General features: G+C 37.0%; 1 protein-coding gene across 2 annotated transcripts in view; it reads left to right on the top strand.

Annotated features, from left to right (window-relative positions):
- The first annotated feature begins 5,074 nt into the window (after window positions 1-5,074).
- Axn (protein axin) overlaps window positions 5,075-19,923 on the top strand; it is a 121,344-nt gene continuing 106,495 nt past the window's right edge. Inside the window, exons 1-3 of one of the 2 annotated variants that reach the window (XM_073991698.1) lie at window positions 5,075-5,125; window positions 5,303-6,633; window positions 14,689-14,943. The gene's annotated coding sequence lies outside the window, so the exon portion shown is untranslated. The remainder of the gene's footprint in view (window positions 5,126-5,302; window positions 6,634-14,688; window positions 14,944-19,923) is intronic. The other variant, XM_073991688.1, reaches the window with a different exon arrangement.

The raw sequence follows: 19,923 nt of genomic DNA, 5'->3' as shown, positions 1-19,923 counted from the left end.
GTACAATGCAAAAGACCTTGGCCATTTACAAGAAGTTACTGGACTTGTGCAAATTATCGAGTAAACTAACACACCTATTTTTAATGAAAATCCGTCAAAATAAAAATCTAGATATATTTGATATTGAAAAAGGATATTCGAGTTATTAAACTTCACATCAGTAAATTAAACGAGAAAGTTATCGATTTTGTAAATAAATATTTGATTTTAACATCTTTAACAATACGGGTTTAATTAATGGGTTTTGTTAAGTTTTAATTATTTTCAAACATATCATCAAAATCCAAAAACTTTAGTTTGTCCCTTGCATATACACCTAAATATATTTGATTATTAATTAATATATTTGATTATTAATTAATATACGTGATTATTATTTACCCACTTATAGTCGAATTTTTTTTTTGCGAGAAAACTTAATTTTTTTAAGAAAATGATATTTTTGAGACTTTCTAAGCATTTAAAAAAATCGAAAACTTTTGATGGTAATGTAGGTATACTCTTAAATGACAATCCCTTGGCTTTTGATTGAGAGAATTATTGCTCTGTTCCAGAACCTGCAAGAAGCTAGTAAAAATTAGATTCTTGCAGTACTGGAACAGACCATATTTTACTACATTCGTAATGGGTACTTTACACGATATGTATTTTACATATGGGTTGTCACTTTGCGTATACATTTTGTATATAAAAAGTGACAACCCATATGTAAAATACACATCGTGTAAAGTACCCATAACAAGTCCCTGACTTTATATGAATGCAATGCCTGATTTAGATTATGCTGGCTTTAGCAAATCCAGTGGATTTAAGTTGTCGTTTTCATACAACATATGTCAAATAAAGCCAGATAATTGCTAAATCCAGCGTAGTCTAAATGAACTTTTACATTTAGGATTAAACTTATATGGCATATTTAAATTTTTCATCAAAAAGCGGAAATTACAAACAAAAATCTATTTTTTGAATTGATTGCGTTTCAGGTCAAATGCGGGAAATGCATACGCCAAATTAAATTTTGTAAACAGTCAGATAACAGGCAGTACTATAACAGACAATTGGTCCCCATCAAAAAGTTTGCATCCGCGGATGCAGTTAAATCACTAGAACAATTGCCGCTGGAGTACATCTTTTCCTATGAATTCACCTATGAATTTTACAAGAGAGCGCGCAGCTAGGATGCACTCCATTTTGCTTCCACGGCACACAGCTAGGATGCACTCCATTTTCGATCCAAATCAAGTAAAAGAAGAATATTAACTTTATTACATTAACACAAATTAGCTCTGTTCCTTAACGTGCAAGAATCTTCAAGTTTTGCCACTTTTTACTCGAAAAGCGTTCCTTTACTTCTGACACCATACAATTCATATGTGACCAGTTTACAACTCTTACTACTTTTGCCGGTTTTACTATTTTTAAAAGTAAAGGAACAGACCAATTATAAAAACTCTCCATTAAATTTGATCGTAACTAAGTTTACTTCCTCAACTCTGCTTTTTATGACATCGAAATTGATATTGCTTCATCATCCAAATGGTTTTTCATTTTTCCTCGTACTTCAGTTCAGATTTCCAAAAAACTCCAACTCCACTTCAAAAATAATTTGCGTCTGGTGAATTACAGCAATGTTCATAACTTTAGTTTGTATTTATTTTTTATAAAACAAATTCTTAGAAGAATTTTAACACTCTTTCTTGTGTTCAGAAAAAAGACTGCGTCTGTAGGAATCAAAAAATTCATGGTATAAGTAAAGAGGTAGATTTAAATGAAAAAAATCTATAGAACCCTTGTTTTTCTTGAATTCCTAAAACTTCAAAATAAAAGCAATAAGTGGGTTTGTTTACAATGCATTTTTTGAACATTTTATAAAAAACGCGAAAATGAATGAAGAGTTAAGTTTTCTCCACATAATCGAGTTGTGAATATGATAAACTGATTGTTTCAATATAAATTTCACCAATTTCTTCCATACAAATGGCCTAAAAACAATTTTAAAAATCATTGAATTCGATTGTTTTTAAAATTGTTTGGCATATTATTCAAACACCACACACACATACACAATTTGTCTATATTGTTTTGAAGTTTTAGGCATACTCGAATGAAAAAATTTAAATTGACATAAAGCTTTGGCTAACCTTTCTTATTAAACCATGAAAAAATTGGCTTGCTTGGCTAGGGATCTTTAAGCGAGTGCTTCCAAAATGTATCGAACGCAGTGCATTTTCATAACTTCGTGTGGACTGCATCGAAAGATGTATTGAAATCATAACTCTGCATTGCACTACTTCCAAACTTTTTTGCTGGGGTCTGTTCCTTTACTTCTGAAAACGGTAACGGCAAAAGTAGTAAAAGTTGTAAACTGCTCCCATGTGTATTGTATTGTGTCTGAAGTAAAGGAACGCTTTTCGAGTAAAAAGTGGTAAAACTTGAAGATTCTTGAACGTAAAGGAACAGAGCTAATACTATAAAGGCCTGGGAATACAAGCATCCTTGCCTTGCTTTCCTGCTTCATTTCTGACATTAGTCTTATGCCAGACTATGCAAATTTTCATTGAAAACGTTTTACCATTTTCTTTCAAATTGTCATTGACGTCTACACAGATATATGAAATCATATGCAATTTTTAATATTTTCATTGCTTTGCATTGGTTTGAGAGTTACGCATTTAAACACAAAGAATAATTTCAGATTACAGAACCTTAGCTTTGTTCCTTTACTTTTTTAATGGTAAGGGTGGTAAAAGAGAAAAGTGTCAAAATTGCTCAAAATTGCTCTCTCATGAACATTTTTACCAGAAAAGTAAAGGAACGGAAAAATGGTAGATCTGACAGCAATGTCAAAAAGAAACATAAAAAATCAATTTTCGTCTTTTATTTCACATTTTTTAATTTAGTTTTGTCAGCGTTCGACTTTTTCTTCTGTTTCTTTTTCATTGTGAAATAATTGTCAAACAAAAGTCGAAAAATCAGTTCTGCCATTTTTTACCTGCAGAAATTTTTCTGGTAGCCTGTGGTAGAAGAGAAAGCCATTTTCGCCCTCTCTCCACTCTCACTCTCTTAAAAATTGCTTCCAGTTTTGCCACTTTTCGCGGTTAAGGAACGCTTTGCAGGTTAAAAATGGTAACAAATGGTAAAAATGGTATACAGAGTTTCACTCCCTTCACACCTCTTACCTATAAACTCATTTTCATGTTAATGAAAATTTTCATAGTCTGGCATAAGATTAACAAAAATAAAATAATAAAGAAGGTCGAGCAAATTTCGGATTGGGATGCACCATGGTATAAGTAAAGAGGTAGATTTAAATGAAAAAAAATCTATAGAACCCTTGTTTTTCCTGAATTCATAAGACTTCAAAATTTGTAAACAAAAAGGCAACAAGTGGGTAAACAAACAAAATACAAATTTTGAGAATTTTATAAAAAACGCGAAAAATGAATGAAGGGCCAAGGTTTCTCCACATAATCGAGTTGTGGATATGATAAAATGTTTGTTGCAATAATAAGCTGAAGGATTTCTTCCATACAAATGTTCTAAAAACAATTTTGAAAATCATTGAATTCGATTATTTTTAAAATTGTTGGCATATTATTCAAACATCACACACATATACAAAGATTGTGTATATTCTTTTGACGTTTTAGGAACAGTCGAAAGAAAAAAAATTAAATTGACAGGAAGCTTTAGCTAACCTTTATTATTAAACCATGGGATGCACTTTTCTTTTTTATTCTTTTATCAGAAGCAAGCAAGGCAAGCAGGCGAGGCAGCTTATGTACCTAGGCCTTAAGGCCTGCGTACATAAGCTGCCTCGCCTGTTTACCTTGCTTGCTTCGAATAAAAGAATAAAAAAGAAAAGGGCAACCCAGTCTGAAATTTACTCGGCCTTCTTTATTCTTTTATTTTTATTATGTCAGAAATGAAGTAGGAAAGCAAGGCAACCAGGCGAGGCAGCTTATGTACGTAGGCCTTTAGCAGTATGCAAAAAACCCACACAATCAATTTTGTAGCTTTAAGTGGGTTTATTATTAAAATCAACTACAAATATAAGATCATTCATTTTCTACAAAATTACTTACGACTGTATTAGTAAAATAACAAAAAATCGTAATTTTTTGGGTAAAAGTCAAATCGTCCTTTATCAATTTTTGACCAAAAAATCGTCAAAATGACGATAAATCGTCAAATCTGGCAGCCGTGGACGTAGGTTTAAACACCAGCCCAGCTCAGCTGAATTTTTATTTTTAAATGTTTTGCCTTTTTAGGGCGAAGGCCATTATTTGTGAGATTTTTAATTAATTTAATTATTAATCGAGCTATATGATCTAAGGAGATTCTATTATTAGCTCTGTTCCTTTACGTGCAAGAATCCTCAAGTTTTGCAACTTTTTACTCGAAAAGCGTTTCTTTACTTCAGACACCATACAATTCATATGGAAGCAGTTTACAACTTTTACTACTTTTGCCGGTTTTACCATTTTCAAAAGTAAAGGAACAGACCATATATTGATATGTACATATATATTTATTTGGCGTATACGCAATGGAATTTAAAACCCAGTGGGTTTATTAAATCTGTTTACATGTAAACATACAATAATGCTTGGTTTACATTTACGAAATCCACTCGATTTCAACTGTCAATTCCTTTGTGCCGGTCCACACTAGAGTGATTTCATTGAAAAAATTGCATGAAATTATGCGTCTCTAGATCGACTTCCATAGTAGAGTAAAATTATAAAATTGCTGTAGTGGGGAATTCGATTTAAGAACGCCTAAATTCATGAAATTTTTTAATGAAATATACGACAAATGAAAACTCATCTGAAATCCATTCGTTTTCATTTGACGTTTAATGGGTACTTTACACGATATGCTTTTTACATATGAGTTGTCACTTTGCATATACAATTTGTATGGCAGAAGTGACAACTCATATGTAAAAAACATACCGTGTAAAGTACCCCTAAGCAATGGAATTGACAGTTGAAATCGAGTGGATTTCGTAGATGTAAACCTTGCATAAAGTCGTTTACGACTTTTTGACGTTTCTAACCAAAAAGTCGTTAGTCGAAAATCGACGTAGCTATCCCTATTCTGGACATAAAAATAAGTTTCTGTGCGTGTTGTTGCGTGTTTTTGATGAGAAATAAATCAAATTTAATTGAAATTGTTTTGTTAAAATATGATTAAGGACCTACCATCATCGTTAAACAGTGATTCCGTTCATTTAAATTAAGTTGTTTTCGTAATTTGCAAAAATCCATATCAATTTCGAACGTCCAATTTAATTTAGCATTTAACACAACAACAAAAAAATACCTGCAAACTCTCGGAAAATACATTGGAAGAAGAAGCAGCAGCAGAAACAGAAAAGAAACGAAATTGAAATGAAAAAACCAGAAGTCACAGTAAAAGGAAGAATGCCATAACAAAAGAGAATACAAACGTGAAAATAAAATGGACAGAACAGAAGAAAACTAAACGAAGAAACCCTGTTAATTACCAATTAAACAAAAAAGTATAAAACTGACTGACTGTGTGAATGAAACTCATCTGAAAATCAAAAAAGTGTTAAACAATCCGAAATAACGCCCTCCCTCCGATAAATGGTGCTATGCTGCAACGGCAATAACCAACCAAGCCTATACCGACCTGCTGAAGAAGACTACTACCTGTCCGACACCTACCCCTGTTCCTCCGGCTGATGTTTTATTAGGTTTGGCTTGATTTGAAAAGAAGGAATAATAAATTTTACGACACTGTTTGTGGGCCCTTTGATGGCCATTTGTCATCGCCAAAGTTAAGGATAGGTCAGTGGCATCAATTGTTAAAGATCAATTGCAATAAACACACATTCTAACACGGATCCAGACGTATGACAACATTGTATTGTCCTTCTTCTCAACAGTCACCCACACTTACAAAAGCACATACTGCCCACTCTCCTTGACTCCTTACTTGCTCTGACAAGTACACGTTTGTACGACTGATGTGATTTTTGGTGTGTGTAAGTGAATGAGTCCAAAAATTGTCATTTATTTTGGATGTGTTTCCTTTTGCCGTTCGTCGCCTGTTATTTTATTGTTGTCGTTTTTAATTTGTTGGAAAATCTATAAAGGAGAGTAGAAGAATTTATTGCTGGTGGTGTAGGTGGTCTGGTATTCATTCTATCTACAATTGCTGCTGCTTTATGATAGAGCCGAGCTGTTGCCTGCCTGCCCCACTGCACACCCATTGTGATGAAAATCTGATGAGCATTGAATCAAAATGAGAAACAAATTTCCTTGTGTCCCATCAGTAGTGGTATCGTTACAACAATTTTCCGTTTCCTCTCTACTAACAACAAATGAAAAGTTGTTTAATCGTATCAGAGCATTAAAAGCAATTTTCAACCCGTCCACACCCACACAAAATCAACAACAACAGCAACATCAACAAGATAAACGTCAACATCATCAGCAACAACTACAACAATCCTCTTATTGTTATTACTCCTGTATCCTAGCAAGCATTGTGAAAACAACTGTGTATTTACTTGGGTTTCCTGGTTTATGTTGCTATCAACAGCAGCAGCAGCAGATGCACGCCTACATTTAATTGTCCCCTTCACAGTGATTTTCATAGGTGAGTACGATTTGAAATGTCTGATAATATTTGATTTAATAAATACACACGAAAATTAACACTTTCAAGGTATCATCATCATCATTGTCCTTATATCTAAAATTTCACTCCAATGTTGTTTTTGTCCATGGTTTGTTAATTATCCTTACGTGTTTGTCTTCAAGACAAGTTTTTATGTAGGCTTCGTGTGAATTAAATAGTAAACAAATTATAACTGCATTCTAGGAGTTGATATTTTAATAGTTACTATGTATATCGTCACCAGAAACACCCAAAGACGTAACCAACATGAAAATCAAATTCGTTTTTTTTTGATGGAATGTGATACAAAAAGCTAAAATACACACATGCTCTGGCAAAATTTCAAGGCTCTACGTTCAAAAATAATTATACTATACAAGAAAGGACATTGGATAACATTGCAGATGTTATTGTAATGACTGGTCCCAAAACCAAGCGTTTTGCGGTTTTAGTTTAATTACTTACTCCCATTCGTACATGATTGATAATATCCCAAATACTCGCCCTCATAAGATTGATATTCTATTTTATAACGTTTTTTGCTTCTCCTGTAAAGTTTTGGTTTTGTGGGTTACGTCCTTGGGTATTTACGGTGACGATTTTTAGAAACTGAAACCAATTTCTAAGATTCAAATATGTTTAAAACTGTGCCTAGCAGGTATTATATTATATTATTTTAAGATTGTCGTAATACCGTAGATTTGTGAGGTACATTTGACTGACAGTCTAGGGCACCGACAGAGAAGGTGGTAGTCTCCTTCAGTATCTATCACGTCCTCACTCAGCATTCCTCCCACTTGTTTGTCATAGTGATTCTGATTTACGTATTGAGAGAAGAGAAGCAATATTACGCCTGCCTGATTTACTTCGATTCCTTACGACCAGTACGTATTGCCAAATCCTTACGGGTATCTCTGCGTAGAGCTTACTGAGTTTGTTGAAAAAGAAGAAAAGCGGAGACTTGACACAGTCTTTCACCCGAAGGTCAGAGGACTGGGAGCATCGTCTTGCCAGTTCATCAACTGTCTCATTCCCCTAACTGGCTAACTTGGCTTTCGTAATATTTTGTCCAAACTTAATTTAAGTTCGAAGATGGGGTTTATCGATCCACTCCTTCCGGTACCTCCCCCACAAAAGTTCGAAAATTTGTGCGCACGATAACTCTTGATGGGAGTAACCGATTTGGTCCATACTTTGCACATCGTGAAATTTTTACCAGACTTAGATGATGTTCCAATATGGACTCAATCGGTCCACTCCTCCTACACAAAATTTCGGAAAAGTTCAGTTTAGGACCTGCTCTCGAATCGCTTTGATTTTTGTTGTAGCAACTTGTATTCACTGTCCCCCATACGACGGTACAAGTTTCATCAGGGGCAAGTCCATACTTCCTGAGAAAATAGCCTGAATGGTGGAAGTGGTTGGAGCGCAAGATAACTCTCGAACGGATCTGCCGATTCGGTTCAAATTGGGGCATTCGTAATATTTTGTGCAAGCTTAGTTTAAGTTCGAAGATAAGCCATATCGGTCCACTCCTTCAGGTACCTACCCCACAAAAATTAAAAAATGTTGGGGAAAAATTGTGCGCACCATAACTCTAGATGGGAGTGACCGATTTGGTCCATACTTTACACATCCTAATATATCTACCAGATATAGATCATGTTCGAATATGGACTGTATTTGTCCCCTCCTTCGGGTACCTCCCACACAAAATTTTGGATAAATTCACTTTAAGACCTGCTCTCGAATCAATTTAGTTTTTGTTGAAGCAACTTGCATTCGCTGCCTCAATTAAGACAGTAAAAGTTTTTTCAGGGGCAAGTCCATACTTCTTGAAAAACAGCCCGAAAGTTGTAAAAACCCCCTATGACACCATATCCAGTGACTGGAGAGCTCGAACCGAATACTGCGTTCGTCCACACTTCGGATATTGTAATATTTTTTCGAATATTAGATCAAATTCCAAGGTGGTGCTTATAGGTCCACTCCTTCCGGTACCTCCCCCACAAAAGTTCGAAAATATTCACTAAAATGGTACGCGCGATTTCTCATAGACGTAGCAACCGATTTGGTTCAAACTTTGGATCTCTAAATATTATCGAAACTTAGTTTATGTTCAAATTTGGGCCCTATCTGTCCTATCCTTGTGGTACCACCCACACAAATGTTCAACATTTTTGTGTGGTTAAGGGTCTGTTCGAGGATCCTTTGGACATTTTTACCGATGGTTTTCCTAGTGGCCCTGTTTACAGCGATATTATGTGTTTCGTAGGCTAGTGTAATGAAAAGCCCTATCTATCGATATCCCCGCAAATTTTTGAGCTTTAATCCTATCCATACTTTTGTCGATTCATATGCCCAAAATTTTAAAAACCCCCTAAATACAAAGTTTTTTTTTTTGGGAAAAATTATTTCAATCCACACAGGCTAAGGGTATATCTCTGTCGGCAAAGCCGACTGATACTTTTTTACTTGTTATTTATTTATTTATTTCATTTCTCATATGCCTGCGGGGACATCCCATTGAAGCAGCTACATTCCTGGAACTGGAGATTGACCCAGAGCTATATTAAGCAAAAGAACGAATATACAAACGTATAATAAAATCACTGTTACAACACAACAACAACTATTGAGCTCGGAGAGTGTCACAGGTTTCCAGATATAACCATCGTGTTACCTGGTCTGACAAATGACGTCATCTGGCAATTCTTTGTTTCTCGTCGGTCAGACCATCTCCTCATAATTATCTGCATCACCAGATCGCCTGATTTCATTATCTCTGAACGCCGCACCTTCACCAATTATGGAGAATTTACTAATCACCACTTCAGAGATTGCCCAACTCTTCTGATGCTCGAGTATCGGAGAGAACATTCCGAGACATCTACACTGCTGCAGCCGCTCGATATATACCTACTGGTCGAATAACAAAATTGGGACCAAATTCCCAGCAGAGGCGTCGGGATTACAAAAGAGTGTTGTTTTTGTTGTACCAGTGTTTATTATTGTATGTTTGTGTGTTCATTCTTCTGCTCAATCTGGCTCTGGGTTTATCTCCAGTTCCAGGAAAGTGGCTGCTTCGATGGGATGTAACCACAAATTCACTAGAGATGGATGAGTAGGTTTGGCTTGCCAGTTGAAAAGGTGCAGTGCGTTGTGCGGGCCCATGCCGAAAGCTGGGCAGATTTTTGCACCGTGCGATCGATCTTTGACCTTTAAGAATTTAGGCGACTGCAATATCCCGAGCGAAGTTTAGCCAAAACTACTCTGGTTTGTCGTGGCAGCCGATGCTCCTCAGCTGCAATAGATGGGGGATGTACTCCGAGGACTTTATTCACACTATATTTGCTTTAGCCTTAGCAACTGGTTCCGTGTGAATGCCGAACGAATCCTCTAGAACGTGAACATCCTTCTTGATGTGCCGGAGTGTGTCGGGCCTACCCAGCAGATGGTGATTGGGATTGCTCTCACGGTAAACCCGAACAAGTATTGCATTCTGAAAAGTTGGATTATAATTCCATTGCTTATCACATAAACTCGCGGACCAAACTAGTGCCGCATAGCTTACCAAAGACCGACCTATCGCGTTATATATGGTCAACAAGGTTTCTTTATCTGCGCACCAAGTGCTTTCGGCTAGGGATTTGAGGTCCTTGTTCCTACATTTCAGTTTTTCGTAGATAGCTGCGGCATGCGCGGACGACGTGAGCGTGCTGTCGAATGTGACCCCTAGAATTGTGGGCAGTTTGTGGTCGGAATTCTGCTACCATAGACCACGACTTTCCACCCGCGTCTCCCATGTGGAGAACAGAGTGGCCGTAGCTTTTGTTGCGGATATCTGCATATTCCTCGCGTGGAAAAAGGTGGTAAGTCAGTCAGTCTTTCACAGATATCATTAGGGAAGGTGCCTGACGCCAGTATCGTACAATCATCCGCATACGTTACGATCTCGATGCCGTCTGGAGGGGGCGGAATACAGGAGACGTAGAGGTTAATAAGTTCCGGAGATATCACCCACCTTGGGGAACTCCCTGTTTCACTCTTGTGGTTTGGACTGGCTCCACACATATACTTGATTATCGGACGTTTCAGACTTGGCCGGAAGGTTGTGTGCTCAATGTTCTTAAACAACATGGAGTGCCCGGTATTAAAGGCTTTTAATAAGTCAAGCGCCACCATCACAAAATATGTGTGGAGATGGCGTGCAGCGCTGTTGTCGTGCTGTGCTGCTTACGGAATCCATGCTAATGCTCGGCAACTGGATAGCTATTTCTGACGCCGGGGAGGACTAAAGGCCTCGACACATAAGAAGCATGGCATTCTTGCTGAAGTCATATCTGATAAAAGACTAAAGACCAAGTTCGACCTAATAAAAAGATTTCAGAATCACATTTGAATTAGGTCGAACTTGGTCTTTAGTCATTTACCAGATATGACTTAAGCAAGAATGCCATGCTTCTTATGTGTCGAGGCTTTTAGTCCCCCCGGCGTCAGAAATAGCTATCCAGTTGCCGAGAATTAGCATGGATTCCGTAAGCAGCACAGCACGTCTTTGCTATAGGCAACAAAAGCGAAATCGTACGGTTCACTTTTGCTGGTATCCTTGCCTGGCTTGAGAAGCGGGACCACCCTGCCCATTTTCCAGACGTTGGGAACAATTAGAGTGGCTAGCGACAGAATGGGAACTTTAGTGGGATACTCCACTCCCGGCTCATCCAGCTGTTTCAGCATTACCATGGAGATTCCATCAGAGCCCAACGCTTTGGATGATTTAGCGGTCCTGATGGAATTCGCAACGTCATCCATTGTAAACTGTGGTGTTTCATCCTCGGCAGAAAGAGATCGGACTCGATGTAGTACTCTTCTCTTAGCCCTCTCGCTCCCGGGGTGCTCGACAAACCGTCGATTGACAAAACTTGCGCACCTCTCCGGATCAGTCAACGTAACGTCGCCGAACGTGACTGAGGTCCTATCTTCCCTACTGGGAATTTTGGTCACATTTCGGGTATTCGACCAATATATCAGCCGTTTCCAATAATTTTCTAAAAATTTTAGGAAGTCTTCCTAGCAACGTCCAATTACTATTTCTAAATAACTCTAAATTTTTTGAAAATGTGAACCTACAACATACATGCATAGGTACAATGAATTAAGAAAAATAATATATTGATCGTCATTAAGGATTGGTACTCATTGTCCTTTTAATGTTACTTTTTAAAAGTAAAAGGAACCCTTAAATTAAGAGTTCTTAGACGAAATTGGTTTTTTATGCATTTTCTTAAGTGTTTCCTCTACTCGATAATAGGTGTGTACGATAACCCAATAATTTGTACAAATTCGTACAAATTTTTACTGAATGCTGTTCGATAACAAAATTATCCAGCAAAAGAGAGCGAGTTTGGAGAGATTTTTGGAGAGTTTTCTGACTGAGAACTTGCAAATTTTTGCTGGGAAAATTTGTCCCGCAAAAACTTGCAAGTCTGATCAGCTGACTTTTAATCACATGTTCAATGTAAACAAATCGAAATGTTAACATTTTAGACCAAGAAAATTTCACAATTGCACATTTTTTTAGATTCTAAAGCGTTGTGGATAGGATTAAAGCATTAAATAAGTAAAGTGCAATTTTAAAATTTATGTTTTTGTTCCGTTTGGTTTAAAAAATCACAAGAAACAAAAACAAATTTCATACATTTTCGGAAACAGCTGACTTTCTTGCAAGTTTTTGCAAAATGCTGTTCGATAACTTTCTGCAATTTTTCTTGCTTGAGAGAGTAAAATTCACTGAGAGAGGTTGCTGGAACTGACTGAGTAATTATTGCTGGGAAAGTTATCGTACACACCTAATGTGTAGTAATTACCAAGGCATATTTATATAAGGTAGAAGTGACAATCAGCTGTATTCTCTTGAAATTTGAAACTTCGAATTGTACTACCATAAAATACTGCTTTTCATCCTAAACATGTAATAAAAATGACCTACGACAGTTCTTGCATTTTGATTCAAATTTGTTCTATTTTAGAGGATTTTCAAAATGTATTTATGTTTTTCATGAAGAAATTTTTGGAACAGTCATATTATTCAATATTTTCTTTGACAATTGATTTTCAATAACAACAATGTTGTTTTTGTAAATTTGTTAGTTGTTGTAATTCATGCATATTCAATATAAATTTGCCTTGGTAATTACTACTCAAGCAAGGACATTTATAGAAGGTAGAAGTGACAATCAGCTGTATTTTTACTTTTTTGTAAATTTGGTTTTCAAAATGTAATAGCGTCTACTCTTGAAATTTGAAACTTCGAAATTTGCTACCATAAAATATTTCTTTTCATCCTAAACGTGTAATAAAAATGACCTACGACAGTCCTTAATGCTTTATATTTACATTCTGATTCAAATTTGTTATATTTTAGAGGATTTTCATAATGTATTTATGCTTTTCCTGAGAAAATTTTTAGAACGACCATATTCCATTCTATATTTTCTTTGACATCTAATTTTCAATAACTACAATGTTGTTTTTGTAAATTCTCTAGTTGTTGTAATGCATGTATCTACCTTATATAAATGTGCCTTGCTACTCAAGTAAACTGAGGAAATTTGTTCAATAAAATTTAGCAAGTACATACAGTACAAACCTATTATTTATTGACAACGATCAGAGGTCACTGACATTGAAAACAAAGTTATTTATAATCATTCCCAGCTAAAAGTTTGCCTCCAAAGATGCAGTTAAATCATATGTACAAGTGATTTGGAAGTGCATCAAATTATGCATTTTCACTCATGATTTTTACAAGAGCGTCACTACTGAAAGATTCACTAAATTATCACTGATTTTAACTAACCTTTTGGCATTGCATTTTAACTACCCTTTAGAGTAGAATAGGATGCAGTCCAATTTGCATCCGAAGCACGCGTTTTTATGCAGTGCTTTGGCTGTGAATTTAACGACACTCTTCTGATTGTGTTTTTATTCAGTTCAAAGATGCAATAAAAATGCAAGCCATTGGAAAATATCCCAGAATAACCCATTGTTTTTGTAAACAAATTGTATGTTCTCACACGAATTGTCAAATTTTGTAGATCGATTTACTCGCCTCAGCGCAAATGTGGAACGCTGACTTTTAAATGAGGAATTCTTAACTATATATAGAACGTATCTATGAAGAATTAGATCTGTATGTCATCTAGGGGCTGAGCTATGGATGCCAAAATTATTACGAATATAGACGAACGAGCAAGAAAATGTTACAAAAACAGGTGGTAAATAATAATAATTTATTGTTTGTGTATAATAATTTAATAAGAATTTTATTACATTAACACAAATTATGAAATTGCTTCATTAAATTCAATCGCAACTGATTTTTTCCATCCGCTCTGAGCATGAACTGTTCTATGCTTCATCTGTTAAAGGGGTTTTATATTGTCTTCCCATCACCATTTAAGATTTCGATATGTACTCCAGCAGCACTCCATTAGGAAAATTTTCTTCTCATGAGTTACCGCAAAAGTTCACAAATTATTTTATTTTATAACAAATTTTTGGAAATGTTTTTTTGTTTTTGGACGAATTGTAGGGATGTACAAACTGACTTATGTACTTGTAGGGACCTCTTACAACTGCTAAAAAATGCAACGAACAGAGTGCCTTTTTCACGACTTCATTTGGACTGCATCCGGATGCTGTTAAAATGTGAGAAATTGATGTCAATCGTTGGATTGCATCCGAATGCGGTTAAAATGTTAGGAATTGGAGTGCATTATTCACGACTCTGATTGAACTGCATCCGGATGCACTTAAAATGTGAGGAATGGATGTCATTCGTTGGATCGCATCCGAATGCTCATAAAATGTGGGGAATGGAGTGCCTTTTTCACGACTCGTATAGAACGGCATCAAATCATGCCGTGAAAGAACTAGTATACATTGCACTGCTTCCAATTAATTTTGCTGGGTTTAAGCAATCATACATTTATTTATAAAAAACTATGTTTTTTTCTTTTGTTTCCATTGCAGATTTCAACGTTTGGATATGTAATCGAAATCATAACCAGTGACAGAAAATATTTGAAACATCGAGCTGAAATATTTTTGCAACGGTGTGTAAACGTGAAGAATTTAGGAAAAATATTACGCCTCATACCACAAATCAGTAACGAGCATCGTGACAAATAGACAACAGAAGAAATTGAATTACTAACAGCTCAAGAACTTCACAGAGATTTGTTATTAAATTGTGTTTATGGAATTTCCCCCTTTTACGTTTTTATGGTAAGTGTTACAAATGGAAATACATGCTATACATACATTGCCTATAGAGATAATAGTATCAGACAATATTGAAGGACTTTAAACATATTACAATTTGCATATTCAACATATTTGAGAAAATTTATTCTACTTATTTATAAGAGAATATACAGTGAGTCAATGAAAATTTAACAAATTTGAAAGAATTTGTCAAGTTAGAGATCAAAATGTGGAATATTTTTATGTATGTAGTATGTTTGTAGGAACAACAACTTTCGAACGGTGCAACCCCCTTTTCTACAAAATTTGTAGTTTATTATTTCATCGAAACGTGAATACAGTTCCAAGGTGAACGAATCGGTCAATTTTTCTGGTAGCTTTTGATATGTTCAGGGCTTGGGCATTCTTTGGACCAATCCATAAGAATCTCATAACGAGTTATTTTATTTCATTGTCCGTAATATAAAACAAGTAAGCAAAGGCTATAGGCAGAGCGGGTTATATGATACCCCACAGCACTACTGTTGCTTATATCTGCAGATAATTTAAGTCTAACTGAATAAGTAAAAACTATCAGTGGGCTTTGCAGACAGAGATATACCCTCAGCCTATGTGAATTGAAACGTTTATCTACGGACGGATCGAATGTATATAGGGTCTTTTCAGAATTATGTGGCCCATTTTGAACATTTGAACTTGGCGACAAAAATGCGGATTAGGATTAAAGTTCAAAATTGTTGCGGAAGAGGTACTTTAAGGAATGGACCGACATAGTTCATTATGGAAGTAGATCTTATTTTAGAGTCGTATATTTTTGATAGATATCATTTCAGTGGGGCATCGTATAACTTTTGGACCAGTATGGCAGGAAGCATGGACTTGTCCACGGAAAACATAATATGGCTGTAAACAGGACCACAGCGAACATCATCGGTATACATTTCCCCCCGGTATACATTTTCACAGGATATTCGCAATCCCACGGCAGCGGGTTCTTTCGTACCGGATTGACCCGGAACGATAGTGTTTCGGCCAGCGGCTGCCAACCCAGCATTAAACCTATGGTTCTACGTAAGTTTAAATGCTGCTACAACAACAACAACAACAGGATATTCGACAATCCCACGGCGGCCGGTTCTATGCACCGGATTGACTCGGAGGAATCTTCGACCAGGGGCCGTCACCTCAACAATTATGCAGCCGGCTCAATTCGTATTGGGCCCGAATTGACGCCACGATACCCAACACCTGCCCAGCATGTGGATTGTGACCACACGATTTGTTTAGCTGCCCAGCTATCCCCACTCACCTGTCTCCTGATTCCTTATGGACGCAACCAGTCCAGGTTGCATAATTCTTGAATCTGGATACAGAGGAACCTGATAACTGAAATAATACACGAACGAACACATTTGCGTTGCTACAACAACAACAACAACAACAGGATATTCGAAGAGACCCTAGACTGCACCTAGACACAAATGTTTAACTTTTGTGGGGACCATAAGGAGAAGATCGATATCGGAAATTTTAGGAGTTAAACTAAATTAGGCAAAATATTAGGAGATCTAAAGTTTGGACCAAATTGGTAGCCCCGTTTAAGAGATATCGTGCATACCATTTTAGTGACATTTTTTTAAATATTGGGGGTAAGTACAGGAAGTTGTTGCCCATCTTCGAACTGAAACTAAGTTTGGACAAAATATACGAAGGCCAAATTTTGGACCATAGGGGTGCCAAAGGGGTTTTCACATCTTTCGGGCTGTTTTATCAAGAAGTATGGAGTTGCCCCTGAAAAAACTTTTTCCGTCATAATTGAGCCAGCGAATGCAAGTTGTTTTTTTTTATTTTTGCCTTATTAAGGCGAAGGTCATTTATAGTGATATTTAATTAATTCTCTTTCGAGTTGAGCTTATTAGACCTATTATATACATTGAAAAATTAGGAGTCTACCGAAGTCCCACACATTCAACCATTACGCTACGTTTCACGGGTGGTTAAGCCGATCTTCAGGCGTATTGAATATTGTTCTTGTGGCAGACGAAGGCAAAGCTTGGGAACTAGTATATATATCGCACTTCCTTAGTTGTTTCAACAGAAATCAAAGTGATTCAAAAGCAGGCCATAAAGTGAATTTATCCGAAATTTTGTGTCGTAGGTACTCTAAGGAGTGACAAATATAGTCCATATTCAAACCTGATATACATATGGTAGATATATTAGGTTGTGTAAAGTATGGACCAAATCGGTTACTCCCTTCAAGAGTTATCGTGCGCACAATTTTTCCGAACATTTTTGAACTTTTGTGGATGAGGCGCCGGAAGGAGTGTACCGAAATGGCTTATCTTCGAACATAAACTAAATTTGGACAAAATATTACGAAGGCCAAATTTTGGACCGAATTGGCAGATCCGTTCGAGAGTTATCTTGCGCTCCGACCACTGCACACGGTGTCATAGGGTTTTTTTTGCACCTTTCAGGGTATTTTCTCAGGAAATATGGACTTGCCCCAGACCGTCGTATGGGGGCGGTGAATAGAAGTTGTTACAATACAAATCAAAGCGATTCGAGAGCAGGTCCTAAACTGAACTTTTCCGATATTTTGTGTGGGAGGTACCCGAAGGAGTGGACCGATTGAGTCCCATTGGAATCTCATCTATGTCGTGTAGAAATTTTACGATGTGCAAAGTATGGACCACATCGGTTTCTCCCTGCGAGAACATTCCGAACATTTTCGGGGAGGTACCGGAAGGAGTGGACCGATATAGCTCATCTTCGAACTTAAACTAAGTTTGAACAAAATATTACGAAAGCCAAATTTTGGACCGAATTGGTTGATCCATTCGAGAGTTATCGTGCGCTCCAGCCAGCTAGACAGACGGACGGACATGGCTAAATCAACTCCAAATTGTCTGAAACGGATTTCGTCCAAACATACTTGGAGTCTAAAACCTTTAATTCGAGAGGCACATTTTGCCCGTATGAACGTGTTTATACCCTCGTTAGCATAAATGCTGAGGGTATGAAAATAATTACAAATCAAAATATTTTTATAAATGTTCATTACTTCAAAACTATGTCTTATAGAAAATTCGTAGGACTGAACCAACAATATTGACTCAATACGTATTAATTTAAGGATGCAAAGTCCTCTGAAAACTATGACTAAAGACTGTTTCATCAAGTGAAAAATAATTATATTATATACCTTGTAAAATGATCAACGTCTAATCTTTAACAATTGCCAATAAAGATGATTGCAATAACAGTAATAAATGAAAGGAATCACGGTGGAGAAACCTAGCGATATCGCTGAGCCCGACCAACGCACATTTGTGAACAATAACAAATCCAACTAGCATGGCTTCAACAATTTTATTGACGACTCCTTGCGTCATTTGTCGCCGCCGTTATTTGCCAGAAATGGCGAGAAGATATTCCGAGAAGTAATCCTTTAAGGTAGCAAATAATTCCTTTTATGAGACTAAATTATCCAAACGAGAAGCCCTGACGTTTGGCACAAAAGCGCGAACAAATGCGTGCCAACGGTCCAGCTGACGAAAGAATTGTGCAATTGAACGCAGAGATAGAGAACCTGGTTCTCGAACACAGACGTGCCAAGTGGCTCAACATCTGGATCACAGCACAATTAAAAGTCTATCTGTTTCCAATAAGAATAAAAATCTCCCTGCTGTAGTTTTCAATGGCATTTCCTATTCAGATGCCAAAAAGAATGCAACACAGTTCTGCAGCCAATTTATTGAGCATCCATCCTTACCGAACAAGTCCAAGCGAGCTGCATTTCACATATGCAAGGCACTAAAACGAGATTTGCAACCATCTCCTTCACATCCAGTGAAGATGAGAAAATTATCTGCAAACCCAAAGCATGGCTTGGTCCAGACGACATATTCATGGCAATGTTATAGAAGTTGGGAAAAGTAGGTATGAGTTACTTGACAGTGGTCTTGGAATTATCAATTTCCCAACTGGTTTCTAAGCGAAATAAATCCGCTATCAATGTAGAATCGTTTGGAATTCCTATTGTTCCCTTCCCTGAAACAGCATTTCCACCTTGCTCCATAATATCATGGTTTCAGGGAAGCTTATTGCACAACCATGGTTTTGCAAGACATAAACATAAAGATTGCGAATGGCCTAAATAACCGACGACCACCTGAACGGATCATTTCGGCGGCACTCGTTCGACCATTCGGCACACGGTCGACCATTCCATGCTGGTGTCTGTGACATCATTAATTTCAATCTTCCTGATGATGACAAATATTGGATTCCTAACTACCTAAACGGTAGGCAAGCTTGCCTTGAATTTCTAGGACAGTATCCGTATATTCATTTCCTGGACGAGAGAAGTCCATACACAACTAGATATTTCCGTCGATGGCGTTGATGCCTACTGTTCATAATTCAAAGATCCTTCAACAATTTTCTTCACTTCTCTACGCACGCCACCCACATCAATCAGAAAGTGAAATCCAGAAACAAAGTCCTAAAAGCATTTGTTGGCACCTCCTGAGGCAAGGACAACGATACGTTGATAGCGACATATTTGACCATTGGTCGCACTGTCTTCAACAATGCTGCTCCGGTCCGGATTTCCTTTCTGTGTGACAAGCAATGGAGAATCCTGCAAACTTCCCAAAATAATGCTCTCCGAACTGCTACGGGTTGCGCCCAGATGACAAGTGTGGATCATTATATCATATGCTGTCAGTCAGACAATATAATGTGCTGCTGACTAGGCAGTTCCTGCTGGCATATTATTAGCCGAGTAACTCTAACAATCACATAGTGATGGAAGATCCACCACGTAGACGCATCCCTAACGACTTCAGATGTTATCATGAGGACATCCAAGACGTCATTCCATCGGACGTAAACCGACTGTCGATCGCGAACTCACTGAACGCCATGCATCAACAGGCGGTGTTTGAAGCTATAAATGGCAACATATGCAACAAAGTCCTCCAGCAATTTCAA

The sequence above is a fragment of the Musca autumnalis genome, unplaced genomic scaffold (genome assembly GCF_047663935.1).
Source record: "Musca autumnalis isolate F117 unplaced genomic scaffold, ASM4766393v1 scaffold_1, whole genome shotgun sequence".
Lineage (NCBI taxonomy): Eukaryota > Metazoa > Arthropoda > Insecta > Diptera > Muscidae > Musca > Musca autumnalis.
This window is presented reverse-complemented; position numbering and strand designations above follow the sequence as displayed.